The 25,698-nt window shown below is 40.2% G+C and overlaps 1 protein-coding gene across 22 annotated transcripts in view; it reads right to left on the bottom strand.

Annotated features, from left to right (window-relative positions):
* Nucleotides 1–25,698, bottom strand: part of LDB2 (LIM domain binding 2) — a 400,597-nt gene that overhangs the window by 214,706 nt on the left and 160,193 nt on the right. The gene's annotated exons all lie outside the window — the stretch shown is intronic.

Genomic DNA, 25,698 nt, shown 5'->3' with positions numbered 1-25,698 from the left:
TTTCTTATATCTCCCACAAGCGAATGTTTATCTAGCAGCCCACTCTTCCTGTCCTAACGTTAAACACCCTACTTTCCCAAGTTTGGGTCCGTTTTCACTTTTCATGTCTTTGTTTTGCTTTTCAAAGTGGAGGCAGATCCTATTTAGTAAAACAGATGAAAGGATAATGATAGAATGTTACTGTGAGAAGGAGCCCTGATTATTACCTAGCCCAAGTTTTACAGAGAAGTAAATGGGAGCTCAGGAAGGTTTATTTCTTTTTTTTAAATCTTATTCAGGTGTAGTTGATTTACAATGTTGTGTTCAATTTCTGCTGTGCAGCAAAGTGACTCAGTTATACATATATGTATATTCTTTTTCATATTCTTTGCCATTACGGTTTATCTCAGGATATTGAATACAGTTTCCTGTGCTATACAGTAGGACCTTCTTGTTTATCCATCCTATATATAATAGTTTGTCTCTGCTAACCCCAAGCTCCCAGTCCAGGAAGACTTATTTCTAAACAGTCCCAAAGCTATAGGATGGGCCACTGACAGATGATACCCATCTTACGACATCCTGCTGGAGAGTGAGCAAAGATTTCCCCTGCAGGGAATCGAGTGCTCTATGGATTTCAGAATGTTGTGTTTGTTGCTTAATTCTGCACGTGAGGATGAGGGAGTTTAATTAAAGGAAAAACGAGACGGGATAAGGGTGGGAGAGGAGGAAAAGAAGCATGGCAAAATATGGGGAAAAAAGGAATAAACAATCAAATTTGTTTGAATAGAAGAGGAAGGGAAAACTTGGCAGCTGAGACAGGGCAAATTCGTCATGCAGGAAGGCATGTGAGAAGTGGCACCTTCCATCAAGAGGCTTAAAGAAATCAGTTTACCCAAAAACTTTGCATTTTAGTACATGAAAGGAGAGGGAGAGGAAGAGAAAGAATTAAACAATTCAGTACAGTATCAGGCAAAGCATGAATATCCACACCAAATATGTACTCAAAAACCAGCAAGGTAAGAAGGGAAAAAACAATGTTGTTTTGCTAACATGAACATTTTCATGACAGTCAATGAGATATATATATATAAACTGTCTGCATAAACTATATGTACATTGACTACATAATTAATAGTTAACGATGTATTTACAATGTAAGCCTCATTGTCACATAGTACAGTAACTAATATAATGTGTCTATCCTTCATATTTCATACTGATGTAATTTCTAGCTGATGCAACAGGAAAATATCCTGCTACCTCAATCTCCTCATACTGATGTAATTTCTAACTGATGCAACATGAAAATATCCTGCTACCTCAATCTTCTCATACTGATGTAATTTCTAGCCGATGCAACATGAAAATATCCTGCTACCTCAATCTCCAAGGGGTACCACTAGAATGGCCTCCTTTGGAGGGCAGAGGTCATATCACATGATCACATACCTATCACATGATCACGTGCATCCCTGTATCCCTCAGTGGGTACAGCCAAGGCTTCGTGCAAGATGAGAGAACAATAAATATTTGTTACATGACTAAATGAGAGAAAGTGATGATCTCACTGACAAGTCAAGGAAAGGAGTTAAGAGTTCTGAAATGAGGCTCTGCAGGACTTTTTACTCCAGCAGCTTGCATGCAAATAAAGTGCTAAACCCCGTCAAGAAATTAAAACCACATTTAAAAATCAAATGAGATCCTTTTTTTATTGGAAGGACTCGGATTTGGACCTATGGTCTGCTAATGCGTGAGAGTTGGTCCATGCCATCATCAGCCAGATCCTAAAAATACAGAAAAGCCCCTGAATTACACAGAAAAGGAGAAAGTCATCGCCTCACTGAAAATTCAAGTGCTTCCCTTTTCTTACTGTATTTCAGATTATTTCAGATTTCAAAGCAAACTTCATCTTTCACATTAAAAACATAAACACAAACCCTCTAGCCCTCTCTGCTTATGCTACGAATTCTGTTTCTCATATTAAAAGAGGCTTTATAAGTTCAGCCTTTATTTATCTTATTATTTATTATAAGGCTACACTGTTTAAAGGTAACATGTATTTGTTTACAGAGGATGGGCAAAGGTAACGGAGCTGGGTTACATGGAATTCAGTCTGAAATTCAAGTTGAAAACTTACCATTTTCTCTTTGAATGGCAACTGAAAGAAAAAATACAAAGCCACCAGCTCAGTCAGAGAGCAGGAGGGGGAGGAGGGGAATTAGCAAATCTCTGAAAAATAAAGCTGCATAATCTGCTATATTTCAGGCCGCCTTTATCCTCCAAATCCCCCATCTTTGTTTAAGCTACAAACGGACTCTATAAAAATCAGCTCACTGGCCTCCCCTATTATACACCTCCCTGCACAAATCAAATGAAGCTTTGGCTGAAAAGCTGATAAAAAAAAAAATACACCACCACTGACACATGAGCAAGCTGATGTATTTTAAAAGTGGTTATCATTTCTAATTCTTTCCTTTCTCTGCAGAGAATAGATCGTCTTTCTAAGGAGCACACACAACTCTGGCACAGAGCACACTTTGCCCCTGTATTTGTTTTCAATAGGGATTTTCTAAAATCATCACCTCACAAAGTGTTTCATCATTAGCATCGATTTTTAACACCTTGGGAGGAGAGTGAACAGTGGTAGCGTAACTGTTTAATATCAGGGCATGACCAAGACCACCTCCTAATATTTGCTCTCATGATCAAGTTTTTTCTGGAGAAACACAGTCTTCTTGGGTTGAAAACAACGCTGGCACAGTATCATCCAGGTACTTGAGGTCTATGCTGTTTCATTTTGTTTTCACTTTTGTTGTTTATAATGAAGTCTAGATTCTGTCCAGCAACATTGGAAAGAAACAGATCCTTCTTGGCTTTTTTTGTCCTGGTTTTTCCCTGATTGCTGGCAAATTGAGGGGATCCTAAGATACCCAGAGTCCATCTCTTTCATAGCTCCGCTCTAAGTCCAGGACCCCCCACCCAAATCTCAGTGCCCCCTTCACACAGCCCCCATACCATCAGAGATCTCTGCTTCATGCCCATTACCACAGTTACAAGTGTATAGTGCCTGTCTCATCTGTGACACTGAATTCCATGAGAGCAGAGACTGGTATTCATCTTTGAATACTTTGAGAAAGACTCAATAACTGCATCACTTACCACATTATGGATTTTTTCATAATAATAATATTAGGTAACATTTAGAGTATGTACTCCAAACCAAACACTCATTTACTCCTCTCTCAAACTCTATAAAGTGGCCACTAATATCATCTTATTTTTTAGATGAGAAGTGGAGGCTTAGAGGGGCTAAGTCATTTGCCCATGAAAGCCTGGGATAGAGTCAGCATTTAAATTCACACAGGCTGACTTCAGAGCACCAGGGCTGCCCCAATAGATTCATCTTCTCACATAGCTGCTTCCCACACTGGGCCAGGAAATCCTCAGGATAAGACGATCATGTCTTGTTTATCGTGGTAACGCCTGATAGCAGGTACTAAGCTCCTTGTTCTGAGACCTTCCTGATACACACAACAACCCTGTTCCATGAAGTATTATCACTGTCATCATCCCTACCGATTGTCAGGAGCACAGCAGCTTGGAGTTCAGGTGACTTCTCTGAGGCCGTACGGAATGTCAGAAGCAGAGTTTAGTTTGTTGGACAAAGCTTTCCCAGTGCTTCCCCAAGGGAGTTGGAGTTGGAGAGAGGGAGGGAAATTAGGGAGAAAACAAAGGAATTGCTCTTGGTCGTCAAAAGGAATCAGATAGGAAGGGAAAGGATAGAAGGAAAAAAGAGGGAGTCAAATAAAACAGTTTGCTGGGTTCACAGGTGGGTCTCAAGGAGGCATTTGTTGAACTAGAGTGGAATGGAATGAAATGGGGTGGGCTGGAGTACGATAGAATGGGTTGAAATAGAATGAAATGCAACAGACTGGCCTGAAATGAAAACACATGACCAACTTGGCACTTGGCACATAGGTTCACTCATGGCTGTGAACTGAATTGTGTCCCCACAAATTCCTATGTGGAAGTACTACCAGGGCTTCATCATCACTGATGTGATGATATTTGAAGGCCTTTGGGAGATAATTAAGATCAGAAGAGGTCATGAGGATGGAGTCCTCCTCACAGGATTAGTGTCCTTATAAGAAGAGGCACTGGAAAGCGTGCCTGCCCCTCCCCTCCTACGGCGTCTGCACCAAGAAGAGGTCATGTGAGCACACAGCAAGATAGTAGCCAGGAAGAGAGCCCTCACCAGGAATCACATCTGCCAGAACCTTGATCCTGAACTTTCCAGCCTCTAGAACTGTGAGAAGATTCATTTGCGTTGCTCAAGGCACCCAGTTCACAGTGTTTTGTTATGGCAGCCCAGGTTGACTAACAAGCTCATACTTTCCTAAAGTCTTTGGGGGTCTCCTCAGCCTGTTTCAATTTCCAAATCCCTTGCTCTGGCCTAGGCTGTCTTCAGCTTATAACATTCTTTGAGAATGTTTCTTTTGCCCATCCGGGTCTGCCTGCTTCCATTCTAAAGCAGTCACTTCAGGAAAGCAAACCAATGCAAATCCAAAGCTATCTGAGGCAAAACCAAACTCCTTTTGCAAAACTCACCCAGGTGGCCTTTCAAGCTGTGGGTGAGATTTTGAGAATGTCCCAACAGGAATTCAGAGGTCTTGCCTTGAAAAGTAGATCTGTTTCCTCAAAGCAATTTACTATGAACTATTTACCCTATCAATCTTGAGTTGCTCAGATTCTAATCTGTCTTATTATGGATACGAACCTGCTGCACAGAGAAAAAAAAGTCTCCTTCCCTAAAGAATGTTGTTTCAGAACACCCGGATTTATGATTTTCACCTCCCAGCCTTGCCTTTTCAAACGAGCTGGGACTTGGTTGGAGCTTTTTTATATAAATGCAAATATGGTTATTACTTATGCATTTCAATACATCCTAAAATGGTAAAGAACAATACTATGGCACTCACAATAACAACACCTTCCTTTTTATCCCCTGCCAAGCTCCAGATGTTACTTCATTAGTTTGGATTTGATCACAATGCTCTTTGCCACCATGGCTTCTATTCCAGAACCCAAGGAGGCTGCAAATGTTATATAATGTATGATTATTAACTTATGTCAAGCAAATCACAGTGGCTCAGTATACTGTTTTTCTACTAATTCAGTCCCTCATTAATAACCTTAATTATTGTGCATGGATAGAATAGGATTTATAGAGTACAGAAGCCTGAAACTGCTATGGCAAACTCATTACCGTCTCCAGCTACAGATCTATACAGAAGTCAAATTGGAAAATGTGAGAAACTGCTTAATACAGAAAGTTGTATTTCGATAGAAGAAGGCTGGGATGGTTTCTCATCTGTTTGGATAAAGAAATACACACATCTGAAGTATCAGCTGTTAGGGACCAGGATGGAGGGGAAAGACATGGGATGCATTTTTCTCTGAAAAGGGGTTTGTCAACAAAGCAAAACCAATGTAAGTTAAAAATGAACACTCTGCACTTAGAAAACCAAATTATGCAAATCCATCCACTTTTACCTAGCTACTGTTTCTCTGCACTGGCGGACATTTTCAGGTTGGGGAGAACGGCATAGGAGGTGTTCGTAATCCTCTGGGTTAACTGCTGAGGTTACACAAATCATAGTCAGGGAAACTAGCCTTGACTGGAACTGGACACACATTTTTAAAAGCCACCAGAACAAAAAGAATGAAACTGTGAACTAGGACAAGCATCAAACTCAGGCCCCTCTTAGATGAAGCATTCAGATGAAATGTAACAGCACAACAAAAGAGATGGTCCAAAAGCAAATGAGGCCGACTGTTACTGGTGGTACGTATTTCCCTACATTTAATAATAATGCAAGGCAGGAATAAAAAAGGGTCTAATCTAGTCCCTCATGATTACAGGGTGCACTGGAGTGGTATAAAATTTAAACCTGGGGAAGATGCCATGAGCAGCATAATTCAGATGAACTTTATCAAATATCCAATTATTGTACAGGAATACTTGGCATCTGATTCTTGAGCACTTCTGGAACTTCTTAACAAATACAGGATGCATAAATGCCGCCTAGGAATTGATCTTGGAATCAGGAATCTGGCTGTTGACAGATCAGGCAATGACACTGAGTTATAAAACCAAACACTGACAACTCTGGGGTTTAATACATCTGCCTCAAAGGGAAGTTTTGGAATATAATGAAATAATGGAAGAAAAAGCCCTGTGAAAATAGCAGCACTGGGTAAAAATTGTGTGGCACCAGTGAATCCAGAACTTGCTCGTTTTCCAGTGATACACTCATAGGATGAACGTTGCCTTGTGGCATGGCAGGCGTGCAGAAGTACTGCTTCCTGATATGACGCTTATGCTGTCTTAACTATTGTACACAAGCCACCCTAGTCATCAAGGCAATAATTAACTTCATTATGATGTTGCCGAATTACCATGTTTACTTTTCACACTCTCATCACATATTGGCTTATTTTTTAAAAATATTGTTATTAGTGGTAACAGATAAAATAAATAAAAACTCGACGCTTGGGAAAGCTGAAACTGCAGAAGACAATTTATTATGTTAGGGAGGCAGCCTGGCACAGGGAAAGAAGAGCAAAATTGGATTCAGGAGAAACAAACAAACAAACAAGCAATCTGAGTTGAAATGTTGACTTGGCCTTTGTTTTCTCATCTCATAAGTGAGACTAATAATACTGACTTTTTAGAGTTGTCGGATGGATTAGAGAGATGAGACGCTTTATGTGATACTCTTAACCTAGTCTCTGACACAGAGGTTCTCCTTAAATGGCTGTGATGATAAAGATGATGACTAATAAAAACAACTAGAGAGACCTTCAAGATGGCAGAGGAGTAAGACGTGGAGATCACCTTCCTCCCCACAAATACATCAGAAATACATCTACATGTGGAACAACTCCTACAGAACACCTACTGAACGCTGGCAGAAGACCTCAGACTTCCCAAAAGGCAATCAACTCTCCTACTATCTATCTGAGTAGGGCAAAAGAAAAAAGAAAAAACAGAGACAAAAGAATAGGGACGGGACGAGCACCTCGGGGAGGGAGCTGTGAAGGAGGAAAGGTTTCCACACACTAGGAGGCCCCTTCACGGGTGGAGACTGTGGGTGGCAGAGGGGGGACCTTTGGAGCCACGGAGGAGAGTGCAGCAACAGGGGTGAGTAAATAAAGTGAGTGAAAATAAAAATTTAGACTGTATTTTTTGTAATAATAACTACTGCTGCTAAGGGTACAGAAAAATGGACTTCCTTATCTATTGCTGGTAGGAGTTTAAATTGATACAAATTTTAAGGATCAAAATTTGGCCATATCTATTAAAAGTCTTTAAATATAAGAATATTTCTAAAGTCTACATTACTTTTATCCAGCAATTTTTCTTTTGTTAATTTATTCTAAGGAAAAAACTAGGTTTATTCACAAAGATTTAATGATGAGATGTTCATTAAGACACAATGAACAACAGTACAAAAAATTAAAGCATGCTAAATATTTGATGACGGGAGATCAGTTAATTATATGAAGCTCATTTATAAAATAGAATATTACATAGGCATTAAAAGGGATACCATAAAAGAAAATTTTATGTTAAAAAGATGCTGATTACATATTGAGCCAAGGTAAAGACAGCTTACAAAAAGTCCATATCATATGGTTCCAGTTTTGTAAAGAAAAAACATTTGAACATAGAAAACAAAGATTGGAAATATATAAACCAAATATTAAGTGATTTGTCTCTGAGCTATAGATGATTTCTATTTTTCTTTCTTCTTCTTTTTTCTGTATTTTAAAAGTCTTCAATGAGCATATATTGCTTGTGGTTATTTTTTGAACAATTTCTACTACTCAAGGAAGGGATTTTAGAATAAGGATTTACTTCTTATGGTGATTTAATAACACTTATAGACAGCTAGTCCCTATAGTTATTTAAATGAATTTGTTTTCATCCCAGATCACATTCAATTCAGTTTAAGAGTTAAGATTAGCCGTTGAGGTGAGAGGTATAAAGTCAAAAGCAGAGGATTTAGGGGCTCCCTTTAGAATACCCAACCTGTGGTATCAATATCTGATGTGGTAAATTGTTTGGGAGGAACCTATAAATGGGATCTGTCACTCAGATAGAATATCAGGAAAACAAAGATTAGGGATTTCACAAGCTCTGTCATTGGATACACCACTGCCCCTCACCTATCTGCTTACCACCAAAAGGGATGGTACAACTTTCATCATCCTGAGACCAAAATAATGACAATGCAGTTATATTTTTAAAAATGAAGAAGAGGAGGAAAGAAGAAGTAGAAGAGAAGGAGGTGGAGGGGGAAGGAGAGGTGAGGGGGTAGCACTTCATGAAACAGAATGAACGTTGAACACTGGAAATGATTTTTCTTCAGCCTTCATAAGACACATTGCCCAAGACTACAAGCTCTCACCTAGTTTTTATGACTTTTGATGTTTATTCCTACAGGACATAAAATTAATTTGTATCTTGCTGTACAAAATCCACACTTACTCATGTCAAATGGAAAGGCACACTTTCGTTTTCACCTTATCAATGAAAACATTTAAGGCTACTGGAGGTATCCTCAGAGGAAAGTGAAAATCTGGTTTGCATGTATTAAGTACAAGGAGACATAGAACATTTGGCAAATTAATGAACGAAAGTTAGGAGTGTTAAGTGTAGAATGAATGAATATGTGAAGAGACGAAATAACATTTGTTGTCCCATATAGAATAAATTTTTATCATGGACTGTTTACCCACAGAATATGCAAATCTTCTCAGTGCAGGCTGGGACAGTTCTAGTAATTTGGGGGTTTTGATGGAGGGAGGCAGTTAAATATTCTGGATCCAATTCTTCTAAATTGGAAAATCCCTATCATTTTGGAATATCTATCCCCAAATTTTGTGATAGAAGAAACTACAAGTTAATTTTTAAAAAGAGAGAGAGAAAGAGAAAGAGATAGAAATGGAGAGAGAAAGACAGATTGAAAGAGACAGACTGTCTTCCAGTTTTTCCAGATGAAACTTCTACATGGGGTCACTTTAATTAAACCAGTCTAAGGGACTGCCAAAATAATCTTCTTCCAGGATATTGAATCCTGACCCCTCTATCAGTTTCTGAAACTCCTTTGATAAAGCACAGCACTATTCACAACAGCCAAGATATGGAAGCTGCCTAAGGGTCCATCAGTGGATGAATGGGTAAAGAAAATGTAATATATATATGCACTGGAATATTATTCAACCACAAAAAAGGAAATCTTACCATTTGCTACACCATGGATGAACACAGAGGGCATTGTGCTAAGTAAAATAAGCCAGATAGAGAAAGACAAATACTGTATGACTTCACTTACATGGAGAATCTAAAAGACAAAACAAATGAACAAACAAAACAAAAAGAAACAGACACATAGTTACAGAGAACAGACAGGTGGTCGCCAGAGGAGGGGGAAGGGGTGGTTGAGTGAAATAGGTGAAGGGGATTAAAAGGTACAAACCTCCAGTTACAAAATATACATAAAGAATATGGCTAATAATATTGCTATAACTTTGTATGGTGACAGATGGTTACTATACTTAGTGTGGTGATCAATTTGTAACATATATAAATGTCAAATCACTATGTCGTACACCTGAAACTAATATCACATTGTATGCCAACAATTCTTCAACAAAAATAAGTAAATATATAAACAAACTATTTTTTAATGAAGTAGATTGCATTTTATATCTGCGTTCAAATTTTCCTACTTTTAATCATTTAAAACGCACTGGAAAAGGATGTGTTCATTACTTGGATTAAATGAGGGAGGCTCCTTGAACATGAAATAAAGGAGTCATGCGATTACATGGTTCAATACATATGATCAGTGGAAATAAAAAATTTAAAATGTTAAAGTTGGGATTGGAAACAGGAAAGAGCTACCAGAGATTTCATGGTGCGGTCTCAATAAATATTTCTTGGTTTTGTTTTATGAGGACTAAACCAGGACATCTCCCATTTGAAAGAAATTAGGTTTGTTTTTGAGCCTCTAAAAGGCAGTTTTCATCATTTCTTCTCCTGGCAGACTCCCAGCTATTTAAATTCTTCTTTTGTCTTGTTGCTTTTGGTTATATTCCTGCTTACACTGCCCTAAACAGGTCACTCGTGGGCCCTGGAGGCTTGGAGGTGTCTCAAACGGTGCGTACTCTGCTATCAGTCACTTAGTTACATCGCACATCTTTGTTCTCTGCCCATGGATCAATCCCACCAGGCCTCCAATAGTGTGAGATGTTCTTTTGATTGTCCTTCCATATCCTTTGGCCTTCCGGCTGCTAAAATCAGCAATCCAGGGACTAACTCCTGAACTTTCTGCATCAGTTTGATTTTTGCTTCATGTTAATGTGGTACTTGCCTAATATAACTCAGGGACTTCCAGGGCATGCCCCCTCCTTAGGCTTGTCTCTACCATTGGAGAATTACGTTGTGGAGGACTTTTACTGATGTATACAAATAGGCATTTTTCTTCTATACAAAGTGATACAATTACTCTGTCCGTTTGTCCCATAGGCATATTTTCAATCATAGTTCAACAGGATTTTCTGTCCTAATGACAACTTGGAATATCTCCTTAATGTAATCTATGTATCATATTTATACTTAAAAAAATCTTATCCTCCCTATCCTGAATGTAACATTCTGTAATGAGTCAAAAATGCATAGCACATCTCAGAAATACACAGCCAGGAAAGACTCTCCGAATCAGAAATGCTACCTGTGGACCTAAATTCAGCCCTTTTAAAAATGTATCAACTTTCTCAAGTAATCAGGATCAAAAACATAATTTGATAATTGATAGTAGCTATAATCAAGTTTTTCAAATTCTGTTTTAGTTCTGATTCATATACCCAGATTTACAGGACTTCTGTCACCTCCAAGGATGGTGAATTCTGCCTCTCATTCTGAGGCAGAACGTTTCACTTTGGAAAACTGATTTTTTGGAAAGATATTTCTTTTAAAGCATGGCGGTCTATCAACGTGTTACGTTCATCACTTCCCACTAGTTCCGGTTTATTCATTCAACAAATACTATTCTGTACCAACTGTGGTGTCAGGTGAAGTATTAGGTATAAGTGATGAAAAGATGAAGAGGCTGTAATCACTGCCTGAGGACATCGGCCGTGAGGCTCCAGCCAAGCATTGTGTGAGCAGACAACCATGAACTATGAGAGCCACGGCACGGTGTATGTGTCTGCCACATGTCACAGGCACAGAGAGAAGCGATCAATCGATCCTCTGGAGGGAACTAGGGAGAGAGGTGGGCTCTGAAGAATGAGCACTGGTACCCCAGGTAGAAAAAGACAAGAAAAGCATCCAAGCTGATTCATTCTATCTCAAATCTAAAAACCTCTTTACCATGTTTGCCCAAGAGATACATGAGAACTCTGTGTTCACTTTAATTTGTCTCTTCTCCAAGGTACATTTATTTCTGAGATATTTTTCACTCTTTATAACTTCCTCAGAGAGGTTTATCTTGACACTCCCCCCGCTACCTCCACTGCCACCTCTGCAGAGATTGGTTTAAGCCCCTGATTTGCTCTCATGGCATCCCATATATTTTGCTCATAGCACTTATCACAACTGAAATTAATTCATAATGCGTGTGTCTTTATTAGCTCTCTATCCCTTGACAATCTAAAGCCTAAATTATCTAAGAATTGTCTGGAGTCTAGATTCTAAACCTCATGAGGGCAGGAGCCAAGGCTGTCTTATTTACTGCATCTCCTGAGCAAAAGCAGAGTGAAGGGCACAGAGGAACACGGTACATATTTGTTCAACAAACACATGAATGAGTAAGATCACTGTTTCTTACACGACATGGTCTTGGGTGCTTTAAGCTCCAGCCAGCTCCAGCTGGTTTCACATAGAGCTTACGGCACTGAACCTGTAGAAACAACTTTTCTATGGTCCTGAAGGGTCACCAGAGAGAGGATTCAGAGCCCTACAAACAAAGGACACATGGCCAGGCCAGAATCTTCCCTTCTTGATGAGTCAGTACATTAAGAAGCAAAGGACACTCATGGAATCAGACAGTACTCATCACATTTTCTATAAGTTTCATGTGCTCACATTTTCTATAAGTTTCATGTGTCTGACTCATGGAATCAGACAGTACTCATCACATTCTCTATAAGTTTCATGTCTGTTAAAAACCACGGAGCAGTTCCTTAGAACCAAGTTCCAGCCAAACCAAACAATGAATCTTTTTCCCCAAGTACCTTCTTTGCCTCCCTTAGGATGTGCTTCTTCTACTCTCTTCCTTCCTCACTGCCCCTGCTCACCTCAACCTCCTCCTACCCAAACCCTACCCATTGTCCCTGACATGCCTCTCAAGCCCCCTAGCAGTAAATCACCTGTCTTCTTGGGCTTCACAGGGCACTTTACCCTTATTTGATGACATTTGCCAGGAAGTCTTGTATCATAACTAGGTACTTGTCTCATTTCCCTGGTAGGCAGAATTCTAGGATGACCCCCGCCAAGATTCTCACCCCCTGGTATACACACTCTGCGTTATTATCTCCTTCCCTTGTGTGTGAGTAGGACTTGTGACACTGATGGTATATAACTCCATGATTACGTTACATGAGCTGGCAGAGGGATTGTGCAGATGTAAATAAAGTCCTTAAACAGATTAAGTTCATTGAGAGACATGATCCTGGGTGGGCCTGACCTAACCAGGTGAGTCCTTAATGTCGGAGATTCGAAAGGAGAGATTCTCCCATTGGCCTTGAAAGACCAAGCTTCCACGTGTGCAGGGGACCATGTGCCGGGCAACAGTGGGAGGCCTCTAGGACCTGTAAATAGTCTCTAGATAACAGCAAGCAAGAAAGCGGGAACTTCAGTCCTACAACTGCAAGGAACTGAATTCTGCCAACAGCCTTGGGTCTTAGAAGGGGTCACAGTCCCAAGTGACACACTGATTTCAGCCCTGTGAGACCCTGGGCAGAGGATCCAGTTAGCTTGTGCCTGGACTCCTGACCCACAGAAAATGTGAACTAGCAAATATGTGCTTTTTTAAGCTGCTAAGTTTGTGGTCATTTGATATGCTGCAACAGAAAACTAAAACACCTAGTCAACAGATGATCTCCAATTTTTTGCACAGCATTGAATTCAAAGAATTTAGTGACATTTCCTATTGCACTTGACTCTGATTTTGAAGATGATCCAAAGAACAAAATTAAATCATATATGGTCCCTATAAACCATGTTACTTCTAGACTCTGTTCAATAAAAAAAGGAGTATAGAACTGTTAGCTAGTCACTAAGTGGAGTCTTATGTTTTATAAAGAATCAAGAGACATGAATTCAATCCTGGCTCTATCACAATCTAGCCAATTGCCTTGAACAAGTCAAAGCCAACTCAACTTCTTGGTATGTTATCTATCAATAACTATTAAAATAGCTACTACTTGTTGATAAACTCTCATGTATCACGGACTGTATGTGTATTATTTATAAATACCATCCTACCGTGGCCAGATAGACTTTATGCTCATTTTATAGATGAAAACGGTGAGGCTCAGAGAGATTGGGTATAACAACCAAGGTCAGGTGGGTACCGCAGGACAAGGTCATAATTTGAAGGTTGTCTGTCTCACAGGCCCAGGCTATTAAAGTGAGGGGTTACTGAAAGGTCTTCTCTGATTGGATCATCCTAGAGATATAGATGGAGTGTGATTTCCACAGCACGAGCCCAGGAGAAGACTCCTTCCCCACACCTGGAAGTGAGTCACATCTGAGTTCCTGGCAATACAAACGTGTCCAGGTTTAGACAACGACAGAGACCCAGAGCCCAGGCAGGGAGACTGCACAGATTTAAGGACTTGTTTACTTAGAACAGCAGAAAGGAAGTCAAGCGTGAACTTTCTGAGCTTCAAAGATAGTCTCAGGACCCCCTTGGGAATAAGCATAAATCTTCAAATCTATCCAAAGTTTAGCAAATTCACAATGACAAATGTAACAGTTCCTCTAAATTGAAGTTCATCTCTTGGCAGTTTTGGAGGCTTGGAGAAAATGCCAGCAACAAGGACTTGGAAGGAAATAAATCTTTAGATTCCCTGAAAACATAGATAATTATTGTGGAAGACATATGGAGGATCCCATACTGCGTTGAAAAAGAAAATTTATAAATGTCAGCTTTGAGGCAGCAATGTTGGAAGGATTGAAGAGATCTGCACTTAACTTGATGAGAAAAATATGCTGGGGATACATATTCACCATTAAGAACTAATTCTCCTTAACTCGTGCTATTTCAGGGAGGAGTGGATGAGGAGAGAAGGGAGAAAGGCTCCAGAATTTGGAGCAAGAGGTTAGATTTTTTTTCGTATCCAAACAGGTGAAATGTAAAGATTCTCTACTGTTTCAAAAAGATGCTGGTAAATGGGATGATAAAGGGGCCACAAGATGGGTGTTGAAGGCAGAAGAGTTGAGTCCTGAGTCTCTTGAGTTCTGAGCCTCACTTTCTTCATCTCTACAGTACAAGTGGTCCATATAATACCTGCTCTGGGCTCGTAGCAAGGATGGAATGAGATACTGCCATCCAATCCTGCTCAGCAAATATTCACCATGGGCCCCCTCTTCGTCCCTTACAGTGGCAAGCACTGAGGCTCCAGAGAAGAATATGTCCCAGTCCTCTCCCTCCACGAGCTCACAGATGGTCCTGATTTGTGAAAGGATTTTATAAACTGCAAAGCATTATCAGAATGTTTGTCATTTAAACTCATTAACCAATCCAGGAGGTTACTGTTGGACACATTTGAAAAACACCAAGACAAGAATCCACTAAGAATCTGACTCTTTTTTTTGCAAATTAGAAGATCATAGAAAGAATTACTTATTTTGGCCTAAAAATTGGAATCTGTAACTGTGTCTTTTTTTAGACAAAACCACAGCTAATAGTGGAGGAGCTTGATTTTTTTTTTTTTTTTCCTTTCCAAAGGGAAAGAAGTAATAAATAAAACTGGAATTCAAAACCAGCGAAAGTAGGAAGAGAAACAGTCTCATAGGCCTTCCTCGTTTCCCTAGGGATGGGTCTCCTTCCCTTTGCTTCCTGGAGGCTCTGAGTGGAGATCATGCCAATTAAACAGTGCCCAGTTGGCAACAAAGCCCAGAGCTGAGAATGGGGACAATACAATGGAAGCACCAACTTTCAAGAGATGCATGGCACCTCAGGAAAGATATTACGAACATCTAATGGGAAATATGCAACTTCTTAGAACTTCCGTAACTAATGTCAGTGAGGCAATGCTGAAGAGGTGTCTGGACTTAATAAACCTTTTAATATTTTCACAGCTGGGCCTGCTTGCACGGGGCTCATAGACCATTTTCTTAACTAAGGCATGGTGCTGATCTGACATTAGTTTAACAAGGTAATTATCAAGTGAAGAATAGCAGCCGCACTGCTGTGAACCTGAATAATAATGCTCATAATTACTGATTTCGGGCCCATCTTTAAAAAAAAATAATAGAGGACTAAGTACTAAAGCATTTTATAGGAAATACATTCAGGTACAGTGTCTAGAAGTGTGGAGAACTATAAAGGATATAATTAGCAGTTTATTTACATAATCAGTCAAACACCGTTTATCATTTCTCTTATGGTCCTATTGAAGAGAAGCAAATAGGCATGGGAACATTAAGTTATTTTAGGCAGGCAACCTTAAAAAAGTTGATTATTATTAACTTTTTTTAAAGCTTGAAAGTTGAACTGTCCTAAATGCCTCAGTTGAAAACTGAATAGTGTCGCTGACTTTATCAAATGCTAGCACTCCTTCACATATATGACATGACAAACATTTCCAGGGGAAATTTTACCTGGACAAATACACCTCTCAGTTAACTAACTTCAGTTTTTGGAATATATTCAAAGCTTGCATTAATTCTGAAACAACACACAAATTGTCTTTTACTGAGAACATCTTAAGTGGTTGCTTTTTATCTGGAATATGAGAGTAACATGGAGATACCATGTATGTCTGTGAGGAAATACCTTCCCAAGCATTACTGACTAGGCTTATCTCATAATTAGATTCTGGAAGAACTCTTGCCTCTTCATTGTTCTCAGTGTAACTAACCCATTCTGGCATAGCAAATGATGTATTTTTTAAAGCAAAAAAAGACAAACAAGTTGCACATCAGATAATTCAAAGGCAGGACTAAGTAAGACACATGTATTTTTAGAAAAGTCTGTAAAAATAATGTAATGCTCTGTTTGTTCTAGATAACATGGAGAAATTGTCTCGTAAAAAGGGAATGGCTTTATTACCATGCTCCTAGGTGACCTTACTTCTTCCTTCAACAGATCTTCAGAATGATTATTAGTGTCAATTGTTGTCAATTTCAAGTACTCCTGACTTACTGAAAAGCCAAAGGTAATGTTGCATCAGGGAAGTTCTCATCAAAGAATGTGTTAAAGGTAGCATTAATTGGGATAGGACCAACCTCATAAAAGTAAATAAGCACATTATAATGGTTGGGTGAAGCTGATTCTCTTGGAATGAATAATAAAAGCAAAGTGTATGAAGGTACCAAGTTCTGCAAGCTCCTGAGTTCAAATACTCCAATACAACCACCTTGATTAAACAGTAAATAATGAAACACACCCTAACGGGTGATTTTGTCACCGAGCCTCTATATTCTTAATGAAATCCACATGGACATTGATTAATATAGTTGTAGAAGAAGGCTAATTTAACTTGACTTCAACAAATGCTTTATTTTACCCCATATGCATAAATAAGGTGCATTTACAACCTGAAAACATAAAGCAAAAGTGAAGATTAAACTAAACATAGGCGTGTGGGGAGGATGCTTCAATCAGCTCATGCCGCGAAACAAGAATTTCACAAACCAGTATTGTACAAAGGAAATACTGCATACATCTCAACTTAACCCTGATTTTTCAAAATGTTTTATGTTAAAAATGATATCAATCTTACATTTGGATATAGAATCTAAAAATGTGGTGGTGAGCATTATTAAGAACAGGTTTATAAACAGAGGCAGAGAGCATCAATAAGAAAAAAATCTGGCTAAGATCTGCTAATAGTCAAGTCCTAGAAACAATAGCTCACTAGACCTTTAGCTCCTCCCAGGCAAGAGATTTTGCTCATCTTCTTATCACCAGGGCACAGAAAGATGACACATGGAAAGTCCTTGAGAAAGGTTAAATAAATACATAGATGTTTCAACTGAAATTATGTCCAATAAGATCCGTTCAATAAGAAGATTTATGTATGGTTGCTGAAGACTGCTTATTCTATGAAATTTAATGACACAGTTGTACTTACCAGGAAAATTGGCAGACTATGTAGTGAAATACTCTACTAAGCCATGGCCCAAAGCATTAAGGAAAAAACAAAACAAAACAAAACAGTCAGTCCTAGTACTGTAGGTTGGGTAGATGTGATTTTGATTTGGTATTTAAATTTAAGTCTCAGTCTTGGCTCTGTCTGTGGACAAATTTCCAAATTGCTCCGTGACATTTCTGTTACTCTATAACACAAAATGAGTTGCTACAACTGGAGATTGTGATGGTGGAAAATTACTAAAACATGGGAAAAACCGTATGTTCAGTAATGTCCCTGTGGGTTAAATAATCAGTTCCTTTGGGTCATATTTATACTATTTACCAGTGCTGTATCATTTATTCAGTCCACAGATACTTACTGAAAACCTTATATCTGCAAGGTACTGTGGTAGGGTGTTTTCTGTCATGGCTTTAAGGAACAAAATGGTTTTAGGTTAGAAAGAAGTCTTCACCAGTCTAGTCTTTTTCTCCTGGAAGCAGATTTGATCACCTTCTTTATATCCCACAGTACTTTGTTTGCTCTACTCTTTCACTGTAGTTGCTGTTGCATTAGAATTAATTGTTTATGTCTATCTCCCTTGTTAAACTGTAAGCTCCTTTAAGGGAGATGATATTACACACTCATGTGTGCTCAACACCTGCCCAAGTGTGGCATAGTCAACTGTGGAGGGCCTGCAATATGAACTTTGGATTTAAATTCAGGCAGGCTTTAGCCTACACCTCCCCGCCACCCCACCCCAATGAGGTATTTTATCCTTTAGGTGGGACTCATGAGTCCAGTTGCTGAATGTAAGCAGAGGCAAGACTTATGTGCAGAACAGGACCAGGTAAATCTCTTAAGAGTTTTTTCCATATAATGTATCATGTTCACACTCCATTGTAGCTGCTCTGGAGTTATCAAGATTTCATATTTGAGTGTGAACTGGGGTCCTTCAAGTAGGGCTGCCAGCTTTAAGAAAGAAAGACACAAGATGTCCAGTTAACTTAGAATTTTAGATAAACAAATAATTTTGTAGTATATGTCCCAAGTATTGCATTTGTATACTTACATTTTATCTAGCAACCCTACCTTCAAGATGATGAGTAAATTGGATGTAAAGAGGGTCAGGTAAGATGTTTCTCAATAATTTTTTGTTGAGCAGAACATTTATCTTCTCCAGCCCCCAGACAATAAATGCCAGTAGCATTACTTATCATTGTGATAATGAAAAGTTGGCCACATTTATCCTGTTACCCAGTATGAGGTAGTGCCTTCTTGGTTTGAGAACCATAGGGAAGCTAATGAGAGTAGGAATATACCCCATGAAACCAAGAGTCAGGAAATGTACATTCCAGGACCCCACAGACATCATAGTCACACAGAGTCTCAAAAATGGACATGATGTCCATTTCCTGGCTAGTACCTCATTCAGACCTCCCAACCAAGCTCTTGAGAATAGGTCTGACTTGCTCAAGCCTGCATATTTGACAATGAATTTTATCCCCATGAGAAAAGATCCAACAATCCTCCCAGATTTCTTAACAGCTTGACATATAAAGGGAAAATAAAGTCACCAAATCCTAAAGATCAATTATAAATATGATGATAATTATACCTTCAACTTGTATAGCACTTTACATTTATTCAAAGCACTTTTCTGTCCATTATCTCATGTGATTATTAGTGTGGTATTTATTAGCAGATGAGTGAATGGGATGTCTGCTCAATCTATTGTTATGGCCAATTTGCAACACTTGATATCATCAATTTGAAACCACAAATGGGAAGAGATTCAGGCTCCTTTTTCCCTTCAGAAGTCTGTTAGTTCATCCATCAGCTGTAGGCTTTCTCTCAAGTCTTTTTTATAACTAATCCCAGATTTTGCATTAATATTACAAGAATATTTTCTTTTTGAGTTACTTAGTTGATTATGTTAATTTAAGGTAAGAGTTTGTATTAAAATGAAATTAAAAGTAAATGAAAAAATTGGTGATGAACTTCCTTCCTCTCAAGACTATCTATCCCTCTCAATGTCTGGCAAAAAGCAAGAATTCAGTGCATTCTGAATGCATGAATCAATGAATGACTGAAGGAAAAAATGAACTTCAAATGAATGTCTGCTTTAGTCCTAACTTAATTTACTCCAGATCTTGCCAGCCTAATGAAGAATTCTGTTGAGAAGGGTCACTCACTAAAATCACAATTTCAAAGTCTAGAGCTTTCTAGAAATCATTTAGTGCGGCTCATGCAAAGGAAAGCATTTTCCAGAGTCATCTGAGACAAAGACATCTATGTCATTATGTAACAAAAATGCCACAATCATCCAGTAACTAACCATCAAGGACTACTCTCAGGAGGTGCATTCTTTTCTCTGGGATTAATTTTGAATGCAACCATAGTTCATTTCCTTTCATCTGGTCCTCAGTAAACAAGACATAGAGCCCAATGGTGCCTAGCACAGTGCCTGGCACTTGAGAAGTATTCAGTAGCTCCTAGCTCTCTGAGCAAAATAGGGGATGGAAACGTCACCCTCTGTTAGACAGGTGTCACAATTGTAATAATTTGGGACTTGTTTAAGTCATCGTCTTCCATAATATCAGGTTTTCTTCCAGTTGGTCATTAAATTCTTAAGCTTTCCCTATAGAAGGAAGACAAGTCTGATCTGGCTTTGCCCAAAGCCAGAGATTTTCCTTCTATGAGCTAAATGATGGAACAAGTAATGGAAACTATCCTCTATTTTAATTCCAAGTGACTGGAATATCATAGGTTTAACTCATTCTCTTACTCATTCATTCATCCATTCATTTATTCAAGCAATAAATATTTATTGTGTGTTTTTCCCGGACAGCACTAAGCTAAGGTACATGTTACTTAATCTTATTTAATCTTCACAAGTATCTTATGATGTTGGCTTTATTATCACCTAGACATTATGTATAAACAAACTGAGGTTAAGAAAGTCTAGGCAGGATGCCCAGCATCAAGTCATAGGCCTAACTTCGCACAGCTCTGGTGAAGCAGAGGCTCAAAGGGATCCAGAGTCCGTGATTTTGATCTCTACCTCCATAAATGAATAAAGAAAAGGAATGAAAACTTTTCAGAGGAACAAAGTTACTTTATAGACTAATGGACTAATGGGCACACGTCTCTTGAGGAAGCTAAGAGTTTTTAAACACTCGCCGCACAAACCCGTACATTTCCAGATCTCAGGTGGACTCTTTAGAGGTGTTACCCGTAGAAAAGACACAGGCACAGATTCTGGCCTTGCAAATCCTTCTCCCCGTGTGCTGTAGTGCACGCTCTTCACATGTAGCTTTTAAAAATACCCAGGTTCACGCCGTAATAGTTATTAAGCGTGGTGTCAAAATGCTGACTCAAGGAATGATTTTCCCAGAAATATATTTCTAATCATGTAATATGATACTAGAGAGAAAGAGAAAGTGGGGAGAAAATGCTTTCAGAATTCCTATATAGCAAGCACAATAAAAACACAGCTGGACGAGGTGAACCAATAAAAAAACAGGAAAAAAATAATAGTAACCAGAGACAGTCAAGTTACTTGGGCCTTGTAGAATTTCTCTTCCTTAGGGGGACACATCCAAATACACCACACATAAAAACACATATTACAAGACACAATTGAAGAACTCTGTCAATATTGCAGTGCTATCAGAGCTTTCAGAAAAAAGGGAAATAGGAAAGAAAATGTAAAAGAGAAGCATCTTGTGAAGAAATGGCTCCACAGAGGGGCCGATGTGCAGTCCTTCAAATATCTAATAGGACTTGATGACTAAGGAAAACAGAAGAAAACAGCGTGGAGAGCAATGACATATCCCGAAACAACTTTCTGCTTTTGGACAGTGAAATGAAGCCCCAGCAGTCACAGAGGAAACAAGAATAGTCTTTGGCTCATGTGACTATAAAGGTGCGTAGTTCTGCCAGAAACCCTTACTCCAGAAAGAATGTGAAACTCAAGAGGAAATAACAGTTGTCAGACGGAAAATTACTGGGACCCATCACCCTCAAATTACGAACAATATTTAAAGGATTAGTGATGATTGTATCTGAGTTGTCCTGGATCTCAATCTAGAGGCTGAGGTATGCTCATTGGAATTCAATTGAATAACAACAGCTATTTACGGAGCATTTTCCAGGCACTGGAAACTCTGCAAAGAAATTTACGTGTCATCTCATCAAACCCTCACTTTGCAGATGAGGCCACTGATGCTTAGAACGTGACTTAGGCCAAATCACTCAGGCAGTAAAGACAAAGCTGGGTTTGAACCCAGGTTTCAGACCAGGAATCCCTGCCTGAACCACACGCATTTCCCTTAAAAAAAGCCAATAGGAAGTGCCCCCAAATAAGATGGCATTTTAGTATTTATGTCAACTCCCCCCCATCCCAATTTCCAAAGCAAGACCAAACTGGACATAGTTTAGTGTTTGGAGTCTTTAGCCCCCAAAGCACAGAACCCACACATTCTCAACTGCCCTTCCCTTCCTTTCGCACATCACTTACCAGTGATGACAGTGGGTTTCTGCAGTTGAAAGCCTGGGAGAGGGTGATTTCTTCAATGTTGCAGTTCAGCAGGAATTGCCCATCAGAAGGGTCTGTAGGCTCTCCACTGCCCAGCAAGCTCTACGTACTTGATAAACACTTGCAAATGGCAAGCTTCTCCAATGCACGGAAGCTGTAGTGATGCCAAGGTCGTGCATTGTTATCAATAATAATAGTTAAGGCTGACTACCACATTCTTCAAATGCTCTGCAGTTCTTTGATTATATTATCTCATTTAATTTTCACTGCAAGCCAGTGATGGTAGTCTTATGGCCATTTTACAGATAAGGAAATGGAGGCTCTGTTTACCAATACAAGCACAGGTTAAGACCAAGAATGTTCACATTGAACTCTTGTGAGCTTTCTACTATATTGATTAGCCTCCCAGCCTCTCCAACGCCATGGGACACAGGAGAACTTTCTCTTTTTCTTTTGGCTGCATTGGGTTTTCATTGCTGCGCAAGGCCTTTCTCTAGTGGAGGAGAGCAGGGGCTACTCTTCATTGCAGTGTGCAGGCTTCTCATTGTGGTGGCTTCTCTTGTTGAGGAGCACGGGCTCTAGGTCCACGGCTTTAGTAGTTGCAGCACGTGGGCTCAGTAGTTGCAGCACGTGGACCCTAGAGTGCGTGGGCTTCAGTAGTTGTGGCACATGGGCTCAGCAGTTGTGGCTCGCGGGCTCTAGAGCGCAGGCTCAGTAGTTGTGGCGCACAGGCTTAGTTGCTCCGTGGCATCTGGGAATCTTCCCGGACCAGGGATCGAACCCATGTCGCCTGCATTGGCAGGCAGATTCTTAACCACTGCGCCACCAGGGAAGTCCCAGGAGGACTCTCTCCATGTATCTTTCCCAGCAAAGAAATATTTCCTGAATGAATTGGGAACCATGTATTTCTGACAGATGAACATGGCCAGTGTGGCCCTGGACATGGCCTAGGTTTCCTGAGGCGGTTACCAGTACCTTTACCGAAAAGATTCTGTGCTGGTCATCAGGAGTGGGGAGACTGTGGGGCACAATTCCACTACATGCCCAGAAAAGGAGCAGAGGAAAATCAATCCTCGCTTGAAGCTAATGGTGAGCAAGCAACCTAAGAACAGTTGCTTCTGTATAAGATGCGGAAGGAAAATCATACACCACGCTGGACTCAGAATTGCAAAATAAGCATGCAGAGGGCTGAGACCCCATTCCTCTGCTTGCCTTGCCCTCTCTATCAAATAAGACACAGTAATTATTTGTGACTTACGTTCCTCGGAAAGTGTGAATTGATGAATCCATTTCTTTCCTCTTAGCCGTGGGAGGTGTAGGGATAGGACGGCGGTGGGGGGGGGGTGCACCCCAACTCTGACTCTGGAGTCGGTCAACCTGAGGCCTAGTAACTCACCAGCTGGGGCTCTGCAGACCAAGGAAGGGTCCATTTCCAGAAAGACACTTTTCAGCTCTACTGGTCTTTAACCACAGACCAGCTGATCAAGAGGGGCTCTCTTACCTCTGGCCCTCTTCCCCACTTGAGATTCCACCTAACCCAAGCAGAAACCTCCACCCTGGACTGTTGGCTTCTCCAGCTGCTGGGGGAACACTTCATGAAGCCCCACAAGGCAGGGGCAGGCACATGGCCTTAGGGACGCACATCCCAATTGCTACATGGTCCAGTAACCTTGTCGGTCTGGCCCCTCTCCACATCAACCTCACCCCCGTCTTCTAGGAAGACATCAGTAGTCTCCATCGGCAATCCCAATCATATCCCACCTGGGGAGGGGGCCCACTCCCATCAGGAGAGTAGAGACTGGGGTGGGTGGAGCAATGAGATTGATACAGAAGAGCTTTCTGAAAGGAAGAGTAATATATCTCCCCAACATAATTATCTCCTGAATTATTATACTGTTGAGTCCCCCCTACCCCTGCAACTTAAAATAGATCCAACCATATCTTAGAGCTTATTTGAAAACACCAGTAGAGCACTTTGGACTGAGTTCTTCCCATTTAAATAAGTCCAAGGATGTCGGTATGGGGATTGTTTTGCCAGCATTCTGTTTGGGATATAAACTTTTCCCCAAATGTCCATTCATTCATTCAACCATTCATTCAATGAATATTTATTGGGTACCTATGTTGTGCAAGTTTCTATATTAATCTGAGAATTCAGCAATAAATAAAACAAAGCCCCTGTGCACAGGGAGATAACATTCTAATAGGGGGTGACAGGTAACAAATAAACAAGTAAACACATATTACATGATTTACGGTAGCTTAGAGATAAGCTCTCTTAGAGCCAGAGGAACCCTCTGAAAAAGTAGACATGGGGAGGGAGAAGGAAAAGTTTTTTCTAGTAAGGGTTAAGTAAACCTCATCTAGAATATTTCCTGGTACCTAGAATGAAAGCAATATGGGGAAATGTTTTACATACACAAATGTAATAGCCAAGTCCTATTTTCTTCCTCAGAAATGCAAAGCTTTCAGCTCCCTGCAAGGTCTCTAGGAAGTGCTGCAGCCCCAGCCCAGGGCCAGCGTGTGTTTTCCCTGCCTACCCGGCACAGTGTGCCTGGACCGTGAATGGGTTAAGGTGGCCGTGAGATGCTTGGAGCGCTGCATAAGCAGCACGTGCGTCAGGCGTTCTAAGCATCCTTCATCTTCCCTATCTCCCGGTCCTAGGCTGTCAATCAGCTGTCACTTGCCCGCACATCAGCAGCGTGTGCACATCACCAGGCTGTCAGCAAAGCAGCTGATGAGACTGGGCTCCAGACTGTCGATCATCTTTGTTTCTCTTTGCCGCTCGGGAAATATTTTGGTTCAGAGAAACAAAGAAACCTGGGCAACAACGGCTCGTAGTCAGGCATTTACTCCTGTACATGAATATAAGATCTTAACAAGCACTGATCATGCCTCACCCCCAAATGATGTTGGGGTCAGGGGTGGACAGAAGGAAGATTGAGAATCTGTTTTATTAGTAATTCTAGTTCCCTGAGCAGACCCTGACGGATTCACACACACACACACACACACACACACACACACACACACACACACAAAGCACAGGAACATAAAACAATGATAACTTGAAGTTATCTGAGCTTATGCCTCAGACAAAAATAAGAAGACTCAGAGGATGGATGACTGCTTGGTTCGAAATTATTCACCATTGATCCGGCAGGCTTTTGGGGAGAGAGTAATTGTTGGACTGCCGAGTTCATTTATCTCCCTGGGAATTCTGAAACGGCAGCTTCTGTACTCGACTCTCGCACTCTGTAGGGTGTGAGGCTGCTTGGGGCACCCACACACAGAAAGCGAGTGAACTCATCAGGACCCCCGATGAAGTGGGCTTGCCCGTGCTTGCAACAGGTGTCATTATGTTGAATGTAAAGACGTTCTGGAAAAGCCCCTTGTCTGGCACACTAGCTGCCCCTCTCACCCAAAATATTTCTTAAAAATGTCCCAGCCTCTGAAAGCCCACAATATACAAATCTAAAGAGATGCTTCCGTCAATGAGTTTCAATTGAGCAAGTTGTCCTGCTTTCCACTGTTTGCCACTTCTGCCAAATCACCATCTATTTATTAGCATAATTAATCAACTCACCATACAATAGATCCAAATACTAAGTTGTCTAAAGTCCTGTAAAATTAAGAAAAAAAAAAAAAAAGCACTGGTTGTACTCTAGTGGCTTTGAAATACATTTAGCAACAATCAGATCTTTTCATTGTGTATATCAAGAGCGCTATTACCTATCATTTACTCAATGCTCTGGACCGACTCATTTGTACATACTGTGGTTGGTCCCATCATCAGCTCTGTG

Source organism: Balaenoptera physalus, assembly GCF_965194825.1.
Source record: "Balaenoptera physalus genome assembly, chromosome: 5".
Lineage (NCBI taxonomy): Eukaryota > Metazoa > Chordata > Mammalia > Artiodactyla > Balaenopteridae > Balaenoptera > Balaenoptera physalus.
The sequence above is the reverse complement of the archived record's forward strand: the minus strand, read 5'-3'. Positions and strand labels throughout refer to the sequence as shown.